Raw genomic sequence first — 10,539 nt, 5'->3', positions numbered from 1 at the left:
CAGCTGGGGGAAACTGAGGTACAGGGTGGTTAAGGGACTTCTCTAAGATCAAACCAAAAGCCCATCCCAGAAATTCTAATGGCTGGCTCTAGTTCTTTGCTTGCTTTAAGCATAAATCTCTCTCTCTCTCTGGGGAGATTTTTTTAAATCCCTCCTCCCACCAGTAGCTTGCCCCCATTTCTTCCCTCCAGGACACTGCAGATGGATTTCTGAACCTTAGCCCATCATTCGCAACAGCTGTAAATTTGGGACAATGTACAGTATCAGCTGTGCAGGCCCCATTGATAAAGCTAGAGTTATGGCTTCACTCAGATCTGCAGATAGGCTTCAGTGTGATGAATGCCTTAGTGGCTGGAGCCCATATATAAGAATTACCTGCTGTTGTAGAGGCCCCCATACTTTCTGGCCCTTATCTCCCTTCTGAAAGCAGAGACCACTTAATCACAACTCAATATACACTGAGAGTAAAACCCTTTGATTTACCTATATCCCTGTTCTCAGCTTGATCAGCTTTTGTGGTAGGACTAACCCTATGAATTATCTACAGGATATATAGAATTGCAACTGCGTATTAAAAATGGTTCTTTGGTGACTCTTGGTAAATTATTTTCTCTGCAACTCTTTTAAAGGATCCTAGAGATCTGTTGGCTCATCTAGGCTCAGATTTTTAAAGGTATTTAGCTTCCACCACTATCCTTGGAAGTCTAATAGAAGTCTAATAATTCACAGTCTAATAGACCCTGGGTAACATTTTCAAAAGCACCTCAGTGACGTAGGATCCTAAGTCCCATTTTCAAAAGGGATTTAGGGCCATATTTTAAAAGATGCAGATAGGCACTTAGTGGGATTTTCAGAAGAGCCTAGGTACCTAACTCCCTTTGATTTCAAAAGGACTTGGGTACCTAGATACCTTTTAAAAATCTGGCCCTTGGTGTGGTTTTTGGGCCTTAGACTCGTAAGTCACTTAGATGCCTTAAAATTTTTTGCCCCTAATCATTAGGGATTTTTTCAGTGCTTGGGTGTATACACTAACTGCAACAACATCATTAGGATTATCTAACTTTTGTGAACTCCAGTGAGAGGTTCCTTTATTTTTTACATGGGGAAAACCACATAAATGCAATGGTAAGGTTGCACAGTTAAGTACTTGAAAGTCTGGAAATGTGAAAGTTAAGGCTGAACATAAGTCTGCCCCTTCCAGGGTTGTCAACCAGCAAGAAAAGAAATTAACACACATGAATTGTCCCACAGGTGGGCTAAAGCTCTTCTCATTCAAAGGGCTTCTGTTAAGCTGTGGCCCTAACTAAGTTCACAGCCTAATATGGAGAAATAGACCCTGGATCAGCATCAGGTGTTCCCTTCTGTCAGGGAGGGGCTGTCAGGCAGCAGTCATCCAAGGCATTTTTGCCTTCAGGCAGCCCTCGCTCTAGGAGCCAAGGCCTCTCCTCTTTGGTCTGCCACCAACTGTGCTGTGTTTTCCTCTTTAACCTCCTCCCTCCAGGTCTGACATCTCTCACAGGTGTGGCTGGGCAGGGGTCACTGAGCCCACAACAGCTCATTAACTGGTGTTGCCTGGTGTGGGGTTTGTACATCCCATCACACAAACTCACATTGAAGACAACAGAAGGAAGCTAGGGCCTGATTTCCTACTGACTGGCCCATTGTGTAGTTATATACACCTGTGGGGGGAGAGAGGGTATAAGGCCCAGATCCTGGAAGATAGGAGCCTAAATACTGTTGTTTGAGGATCTAGGCCTAAAATACTACCAGGTCAGAATGCTAGCATTTTACACTTGCTTTTCACAGGTGTAATGGAGTGACAAGGGGCAAAGTGGAAGCTCTTACTGTGGTCTTGCAGGCTGTGCCTTTAAGGGCTGAGCTTCCCAGACTGAGAATATGGGCAGGATACTGTGAAGCTCTTGTTATGATCAGCCAGTTGGAACCAGACACAGAATAAAGCAGCTCTCTAGCAAGCACATTAAATACTGTGTGATCAGTGAACGTACTTCTGTTTCGACCTGGATTCTTCCAATTAGCTCTCATAGGCAGACCCTGTACCCACACAGAACCACAGTGTTGTCAGTGTGGCTTTGTGTGGCTGCAGGGATCTGCTAGTAACAAGCTAGTTGTGGGATCAGGACCTAAATCTTTGCTGAGGCCAGCTCCCTTTGACAGTGCTAGCTGAGTGTTTTACAACATTATAAAGAGTCAACAGATCATCTTGACCTAGATTCTTAGCAGCTTTGTTAAGGCAAAGCAGGATTTTTTTAAGCAAAGCAAAAGCACTGGTCTCAAATGAGGGCTGTGCCCAGGCCAAGTTTCAGTTGCCAGCTGTTCTTACTGTATCCCCGTTCAAAAAAAGTGTGGAAAGAATTTTTTTAAGTTGGAAAATTAGTTTCTTCTCCATCGTCAGTTGCTCAAAAAGCAACTGATGGGATTATAAAGAAGATCCACTTTAAAAGCTGTCCTCTCCCAACACTATACAGGAGTGTCACCCAAGTCTTTCCATTATAGCTGCCTGTTTTCACATGCCCGTTACTTAAAAACAAAAATTCAGCCCCCAAAGATAAACGTCTTGGAAAGGGGGCGGGCGGAGGGAATGCATGTGTCTGTGTGTCAGAGAGAGAGAGAAAAAAAACAAGGGGTTCCAAAGCAAAGTCTTTTGTAGCCTTTTAGGGGGGCTTAAAAACATGTATGGCCCTACCTAATCACATGATATTTGTCTAATTGGAAGAGCCTACATGCTAAAGCTGATGAGATTTGGTGGAGGAGTACAGCTGCCCTGGCTTAGAGGCAGGTGTGCATGTTTAATGGGGATAGGGTGAGGGTCTATAGGAGATGCAAAGCAGAGAAATAAATACTAAATATATAGAACCTGATTCTCTGTTACTTGGTCTTTGTGCGTGGAGCAGGGACAGAAGTGGTAGGACTTAAGGTGGCTTTGTGAGCTCTGTATTCTGGGGCTGTGCAAGGGCCTGTCTGGTCACCAATGTAAGTTAGAGCAGCCTCTGGGCTGCTCTAACTTATGCTTTGCTTCCCATGTCCTCTTATGCGCCCTGGGAAGCAGAGAACAGCTGTAGAGCCGTGCACTCCAGCGATTTCCCTGACACATCTCAATCCCTCCCCTACACCAGATACCAGGATCAGGGCCAGGATAGTGTCCTTATGCCATTTCTACACCAGGTGGTGCCTCTCCCCAGGGGGCATTCTGAAGGGGACTGTTTTCACCCACTTTAAGGCCCTTTTATGCTGCCTTGAAAGGACCTTATTGTCCTTTCAGCTCCACCGAGTGAAAGAGAAAGCAATGATGCTATCAAAAGAAGGGGTTGAAACCGGTCATATAATTTAATGCGTTGGATAGTATAGCCAGTAACGTAGGTTGTTCAGGGCTTTTAGAATGATGAACTTTTGATTTAAAGACAATAGGTGCAGCTTGCCTTCTGGGTGGGCTGCTCGCCCCTGCTGATATATGGGTGAATTCCTGCTTCAAGCTTCACAAGCGTCTCCTCAACTAATTGAGTTAATGGGCCTACCATATGTAACCAGGACCTGAAACACACAATAACAACCAGCTGCCAAGTCAAATTTTCTAATGAAAATAGATCCAGTCGTAAAAAATTTTTCATGCATAAATCCTCATTGTGAACGTGACTTACCCAGCACGTCACCAGTAGTTCTGTGCCTATCTTCTGCATGTAACGTTCATTAATATACAGCTACTATGTAATTAGCATGACAACCCCCCAGTCATTTTAGCCTTGGAAGAAATGGATTTTGAAAAAACCAAACATCATCATCATCATCACAGTTTTTAAATTATGCAACGAGGATGATCAGGAATTCTAACCAGCCAGACACCAAATAGAAACTTTTAGTCAAATTAATAGAAATGACATGCCTTATTAATGGTGGTTGTAGAAATGCTGAAGATGGGTTTTGAAATGTGGCATTGTTCAGATGTCACCCATCATTCTTACATGGTTTCAAAAGCACCTGCTGAAGAGAGAGGTCCAGTGAAGGAGGAATTAAAGTGAAAATAAATGTACATAGCGAGTGGCCAATATTCTTTTGGTTAATCTAATAGTGAAAAACAATAGAACTAACAAGAGCTTTGAATATTGCTGATTGCCCCCTGCATTCAAATGGTGGCATAATTCTCCACAGGCTTGTCATGGTGGTTGCACCAGTTTCATTTAAGGTGATTTTAAATCAATTCAGTTAAGCTGGTGCAAAAGGCTGCGTGTGGATACACTTATTTCAGTTTAAACCAGGCTTATTGCAGTTTAGTTCAACCTGAGTAGGAAGAGGTTTAAGTTGAACCAAAATAAGGCTCTCTCAAACCAAAATAAGGGTAGCAGTCTGACTTGGAGCAGAGACCTGCAGCAACTTGGCTGGGGAGCCAGGCTTTCTTGTCAATTTCAGGGCGCCACTGGAAATTGACAAGACAGCCAATCTAAGGAATGCAGTGTCTACACAGAGACTGCCTCACCCTTACTACACGGACATAAGCCATATACCTCTTGTGGAGGTGAACTTATTATGTCAGCGTAGTAAGGCACTCACATAGGAGGGACAAGGCTGTAGTGAGTACACTAACATGATTAAGTCAATGTAAGCTGTTTTACCTCGACCTAACTGTGTAGTGTACACCAGGCCTTAATTTCAGTTTAATTTTGCATCTTTCTTCTATTTTTTGCCAGGTATCCTCAGATAGCCATTTATTGTGATGTTTCTTCCTGAATCCCAGCAGCTCTTCACAAGTTTTAGTGAAAGAATTTAGATGTATACAGCAGGAATAAGGAAGATGTCAGAAAAGACCACACGCTAGTGGGTAGCTTAATAGAGAATAAAAATAAGCACAAAGAAGAGATATGAACAACAGAGATATCCAGGTCATAACATCACCAAGTTAAAACAGAGGGCAACGTAACAAGAGTTTAGAATCACAGAATCATAGAACTGGAAGGGACCTCGAGAGGTCATCTAGTCCAGTCCCCTGCATTTATGGCAAGACTAAGTATTATCTAGACCATCTAGATAAGGGGTTTGTCTAACCTGCTCTTCAAAATCCCCAATGATGGAGATTCCACAACCTCCCTAGGCAATTTATTCCAATGCTTAACCACTCTGACAGTTAGGAAGTTTTTCCTAATGTCCAACCTAAACCTCCCTTGCTGTAATTTGAGCCCACTGCCTCTTGTCCTATCCTCAGAGGTTAAGAAGAACAATTTTTCTCCCTCCTCCTTGTAACAACCTTTTATGTACTTGAAAACTGTTAACATGTCCCCTCTCAGTCTTCTCTTTTCCAGACTAAATAAACTCCTTTTTTTCAATCTTCCCTTATAGGTCATGTTTTCTAGACCTTTAATAATTTTTGTTGCTCTTCTCTGGACCTTCTCCAATTGTCCACATCCTTCCTGAAATGTGGTGCCCAAAACTGGACACAATACTCCAGCTGAGACCTAATCAGTGCAGAGTAGAGCAGAAAAATTCTTGTCATGTGTTGCTTATAATTCTCCTGCTAATACATCCCAGAATGATGTTTGCTTTTTTTGCATCATTGTTACACTGTTGACTCATATTTAGCTTGTGATCCACTCTGTCTCCCAGATTCCTTTCTGCAGTACTCCTTCCTAGGCAGTCATTTCCCATTTTGCATGTGTGCAACTGATTGTTCCTTCCTAAGTGGACACTTTGCATTTGTCCTTATTGAATTTCATGCTATTTATTTCAGACCAACAGATACCAAGTGCTTGAAAATGAAGATGATGGAACAGTAGAAGGCAAATGGAAATGGGTAAAGGAGAACAGCAATCTAGCAATTAATAAATGCCTCATGAGAAATGCTACATTTTAGTTAAGGGTATTTTTAGTGAAAGTCATGGGCAGGTCACGGGCAGTAAATAAAAATTTATGGTCTGTGACCTGTCCATGACTTGTACTATATATCCCTGACTATCTCTTGGGGTGAGGGACAGCCTGGGGGGCTGGGGGCACTGCAAGTGCTCTGTGGGAGGGAGGGCAGCCTAGGAGGGGTGGGTGGCAGCCCACGGCCTGGGACCCCCGCTGGTGCTGGGAGATCGGGGGGTTGGCGGGGTTGGCAGACTCCCTACCGAGCTCTGCACCTCCCTGGAAGCAGTGACATTCCTCAGCTCCTAGGCGGAGGTGTGGCCACACAGCTCTGCGGGCTGCCTCTTTCCTGAGCACTGGATCTGCAGCTCCCATTGACTGGGAACCATGACCAATGGGAGTTCTGGGCGGGGTGCCTGCAGGTGGAGGCAGTATGCAGAGCTTCCTGGCCACGCCTCCCCCTAGGAGCCAAGGGATCTTGCCGCTTCCTGGGAGCCCCCCTGAGGTAAGCGCTGCCCAGAGGCATCACCCCCTCCTGTTCCCCAACCCCCTGCCCTAAGCCTCCCACCCAAACTCCTGCTGCTGCTTGGGGAGGTGGGGTGGTGGCCCGAGACTGCCCCAGCAGCAGCTGGTGCGGCTGGCCCAGGGGCCACCCAAGCTGCTCAGGCGACCCCTGGGTCAGCCACACTGGCTGCTGCAGAAGTCATGGAGGTTATGGAAAGTCATGGAATCTGTGACCTCTGACAAACTCTCAGCCTTACTCATGAGTGCCCTAAAAGGATAATTGTTTTCCATACCACTGACATAGGGTTTTCTATCATGTCAGAAATGAGCTTCCCATTCCCATGAAAAATGGCCTCTTGCATAAGGCAGTTGCCTGCCAGTCACAGTGGGGTTTCCAATTAGATAGAATTGCCTAATTCTAACACTCCTTGCACTGCTGTTTCAGGCCTTCAGCTGAAAGATGGGAAAATATTGCTTCAGTGTTAAACTTTACACTGTGTACTCACCACCCAGTGTGTGAACTCCCTTCAATCACCAATTCTGCTGAGCCCTTCTAAAACCCATACATACGATAAGACCAGATCCAAAGCCTGCTGAAGTCAATGGAAACACTCCCTTTGACCCCAATCAGCTTTGTATAAGGCCCTCAATAGAGTACAACTTTATTTTGCAGAACGTTTTTCATGCAAACACTGTTCCAAAATACTTTAATGTCAAATAATGTTTAAAATGAGATTTGCAGATGATTTCAGATGTTTAAAAGGGAGCTGCAGAGTGGATGTGGTAGAAAAACAAAGGCAGGTGAAGGCTTTCATGTCAACCATGATGGAACAGCTGGGAACGGCTGACTGGAGTATATGGGTAGGAGAGAGGGTGGGGAAAGCAGTTACCTATGCTTTCAAAAGAAAAACAATCTTTCCTTGTGACAGGCTGTCATGTGCAGTGTGATTCTTGTACCTGTAAGCTCAGACTGTATATGTACAAGATGGTGTGGAATATGTTAGCCTACAGCATTCCTGCACCTGCGGGCAAAGGTTGCTCACAGCAGGTACCTGAGTCCTCTGCAAATAAAAAGATCACCATTAAAAAGAATGAATGCATCTCTGTTTGGTCTTTCATGGGAAAAATGCAACCACAGTTATCAATGACCCACCAGTATAACTCACTACGGCAGGACATTATTGTTGTAATTTATTATTTCTATAGTGTTAGCACTGGGGCCCCAGTCAAGGGCCAGGATCCCATTATGCTAGTGGCTGTGCAAACACACAACAAAAAGATGGCCCTTGAAGCACATAGTTTAGTAAGATTCAAAAGCGCAGACAAATAGGAATAGCATTTTCATTCAAAATAAGTAAATTCACATTTACAAATTTGATTAATTCACATGTATAAGGGCATACATTTATCATCAGCTGAAGCCAGGAATAAATACTCACTTATGTTTGTTACTGTGCATCAGCTAGATCAGTGGTGGGCAACCTGCGGCCAGCCCATCAGGGTAATCGGATTGCGGGCGGCGAGACATTTTGCGGACATTGACCATCCGCAGGCACCGCCCCCTGCAGCTCCCAGTGGCCGCAGTTCTCTGTTCCCTGCCAATGGGAGCTGTGGGGAGCGGCGGCCAGCAGGTCCCTGTGGCCCCTTCGCCTGCAGGGGATGCTTCCCACTGCTCCCATTGGCTGGGAATGGCGAACCGCGGCCACTGGGAGCTGCGGGGGGCGATGCCTGAGGACGGTCAATGTCAGCAAAATGTCTTGTGGCCCGCAGGTTGCCATCCACTGAGCTAGATGCTTGAGAAGGGTATTATGCCTTACTCTAAATTGCTGAATACAGGTCATCGTTGGATGAGACGATCATAGTAATGGTGGACTTTTGGGGTCTTCCTAATATTGCGTGTCCTTTTCAGTGAATATATGAGCTGGTCCAAAAAAGTCATCAGTACTGTTATTGCCTGGAAAAGTGGGTTAGTGATTAAATGAACATTTTTGTGGAAAGCGTTTTCTTGCATCAGAAGTTTTTGATTTTTTTGGGTCAGAAAGCCCAGCCCTCCCAAACTGAATATTTTCTGCCAAAACCCAAAGTTTATCTTGTTGGGTTTTTGAGCAAAAGTATTGAGTTTGTGTGTTTTGGCTTTTTGATTAAAAGTTAACTTTTTCCTCAGGGAAAATGTTTCTTTTCTGTCCCGCTCTAGTGAATAAACAAAGAAGAAGTTAGGAGTAATGTAAGTGCAAGAATACAGCATCCCAGTTACCCAGAACAGACAATGCCAGTCAGGCGAGACTGAGGCCTCCTTTGAAATGAGCAGGAAAAGCATCTGTTCTGCTGAGGGGCATAAGGCTCTCCGTGGCAAGAGACTTTAATAATACCATTATTATTCAGGCAATTATCACCTGCTGGCATGATCTGACACCAGCACTGCCCTTATCTGCCATGGAAATGGATTACTGTAACATACACAGTCACAAGATCGTTTCGGGGGCTGCAATTTACTAATGTCCCCAGCAGTGCCACTGTAGGTTGCATTTAACCTCAAGCCACTAGCATGTGCAATCGCATAAAAAGCGCTCACAGGCACATTTGTTCTTTAAAAAATACGTACACCCTACTGGAAAGTCCCTCAGTGAACATGATACTGTATGTCCTTGTGCATAATTTCAGAGTGCAGAGTAGAATTCGTTCTTATGAGGCTTCTAATATGCTATTAAGTCGGGTCTGAGCCTGCAAACTCTAGGGTTGTTTGTATAAATTGTGCATTATGGATTATGTTTTTAATGACATATCCTAAGCCTTTTAAGCACAAGCGAGTGTACATTTAACTGTTTGTGTGTGTATGATGGTTTTATGAAGGTAGAGCAGTAGTCCCCAAACTTTTGAGAGTTGCCCCCTTTCCCTACCCGTCTGTGACTCCTGCCCCCCCCCTCCCCCAGGGCTGGGAGTGGGGCCGAAGCTCTGGGATGGGGGGGGGGGGGTGAGATGCAGAGTGTAACTCCCACTGCTGCCCTGCCACAATCCAGGGGGATACATTTCATTAGTCTGTTCAGAGAGGAGCAAGGCTATTTAGGTCACCAATGCATGCTTGGTGCCTCACAAAAAGAAGTCATTATGGAATATGTTTTAATTAACACAGTGCACCAGCTCTTAATGATATTCCATCTGGATATCTGCTAAAAGCACAGTAGCTACAGTTTTAGATAAGCGCTTAACTGAATAAAACTCTGATTTGAGCTCGACTTTTACAGTATGTCTTACTTAGGGTTCTCCTACCAGCATCTGATTCAATCAAATATGGGCCATCCCTACACTAGAGTAAGTGAAGGCCTGATCCAAAGTCTATAAGTTCCCACTGACATTACTGGGCTTTGCATCAGGCCCCTGAAGAATAAAAAAAAAATCTGTACTTTCATTATTTGTACTTGATCTAACCTATATTTAAGGGAATCTTGTTTTACTTGGAGCCTTATGAGGAATGGGTGGTGTTTGGTTAGAACTTTCTTTCCATCTGTATGTGAATGGTCATTATAAACTATTTTCTTTGTGTCCCCCTTTTTTGCATTCTACTTCTGTTTTTATTTCTGCATAAAATTCTTTGTTTTAATACTCACCTCTGTTTGTTTGCTTCCCCTCATAAATTATACATGAAAAAAAACATTTTCTAATCAGCCACGCTGTGGATTCAGGTCAGAATGGGAATCTCGGGCATTTTTAAAAGCTACTTTACGCCACTCTCCTTGAGTATAAATACACAGATCCTGCAAAGCTTTAAGTTACTAATGAAGAGCCGGACCTGAAAAACGGAACATTTTTTGATTCAAATGACAAAAATCTGGCCATTCCATGAAAGTTTCAAATCAACTGAAGCTTATTTAGTTTACATACAATTTTTTTTCTTGACAGAAAATGGTTGCCATTTGTTCAATTGTCTTCAGCCAGGACCCTTGCTGTGAACTCACTCAGGTATCAAGGGAGCTTAAAGAGCCCTTCCACTCCCCTGCACTTTCTACTGGCATCATGGGTTGCTCTGTGTATGAGCAGCTGCTGCTGGGTCCTTCCTCCCATCCTATGCAAGGGCAGATAGGCAATGGGAAGAGCCATGGCTGGAGTAGACCTGCCTCCCTGTGATTCTCTACTGCTGCAGGCCCCATAGAGGCTATGGCTGTGACAAGCACAACTTAGGGCAGTCCT

Source organism: Lepidochelys kempii, chromosome 11 (assembly GCF_965140265.1).
Source record: "Lepidochelys kempii isolate rLepKem1 chromosome 11, rLepKem1.hap2, whole genome shotgun sequence".
Classification (NCBI taxonomy): Eukaryota; Metazoa; Chordata; order Testudines; family Cheloniidae; genus Lepidochelys; species Lepidochelys kempii.
The sequence above is the reverse complement of the archived record's forward strand: the minus strand, read 5'-3'. Positions refer to the sequence as shown.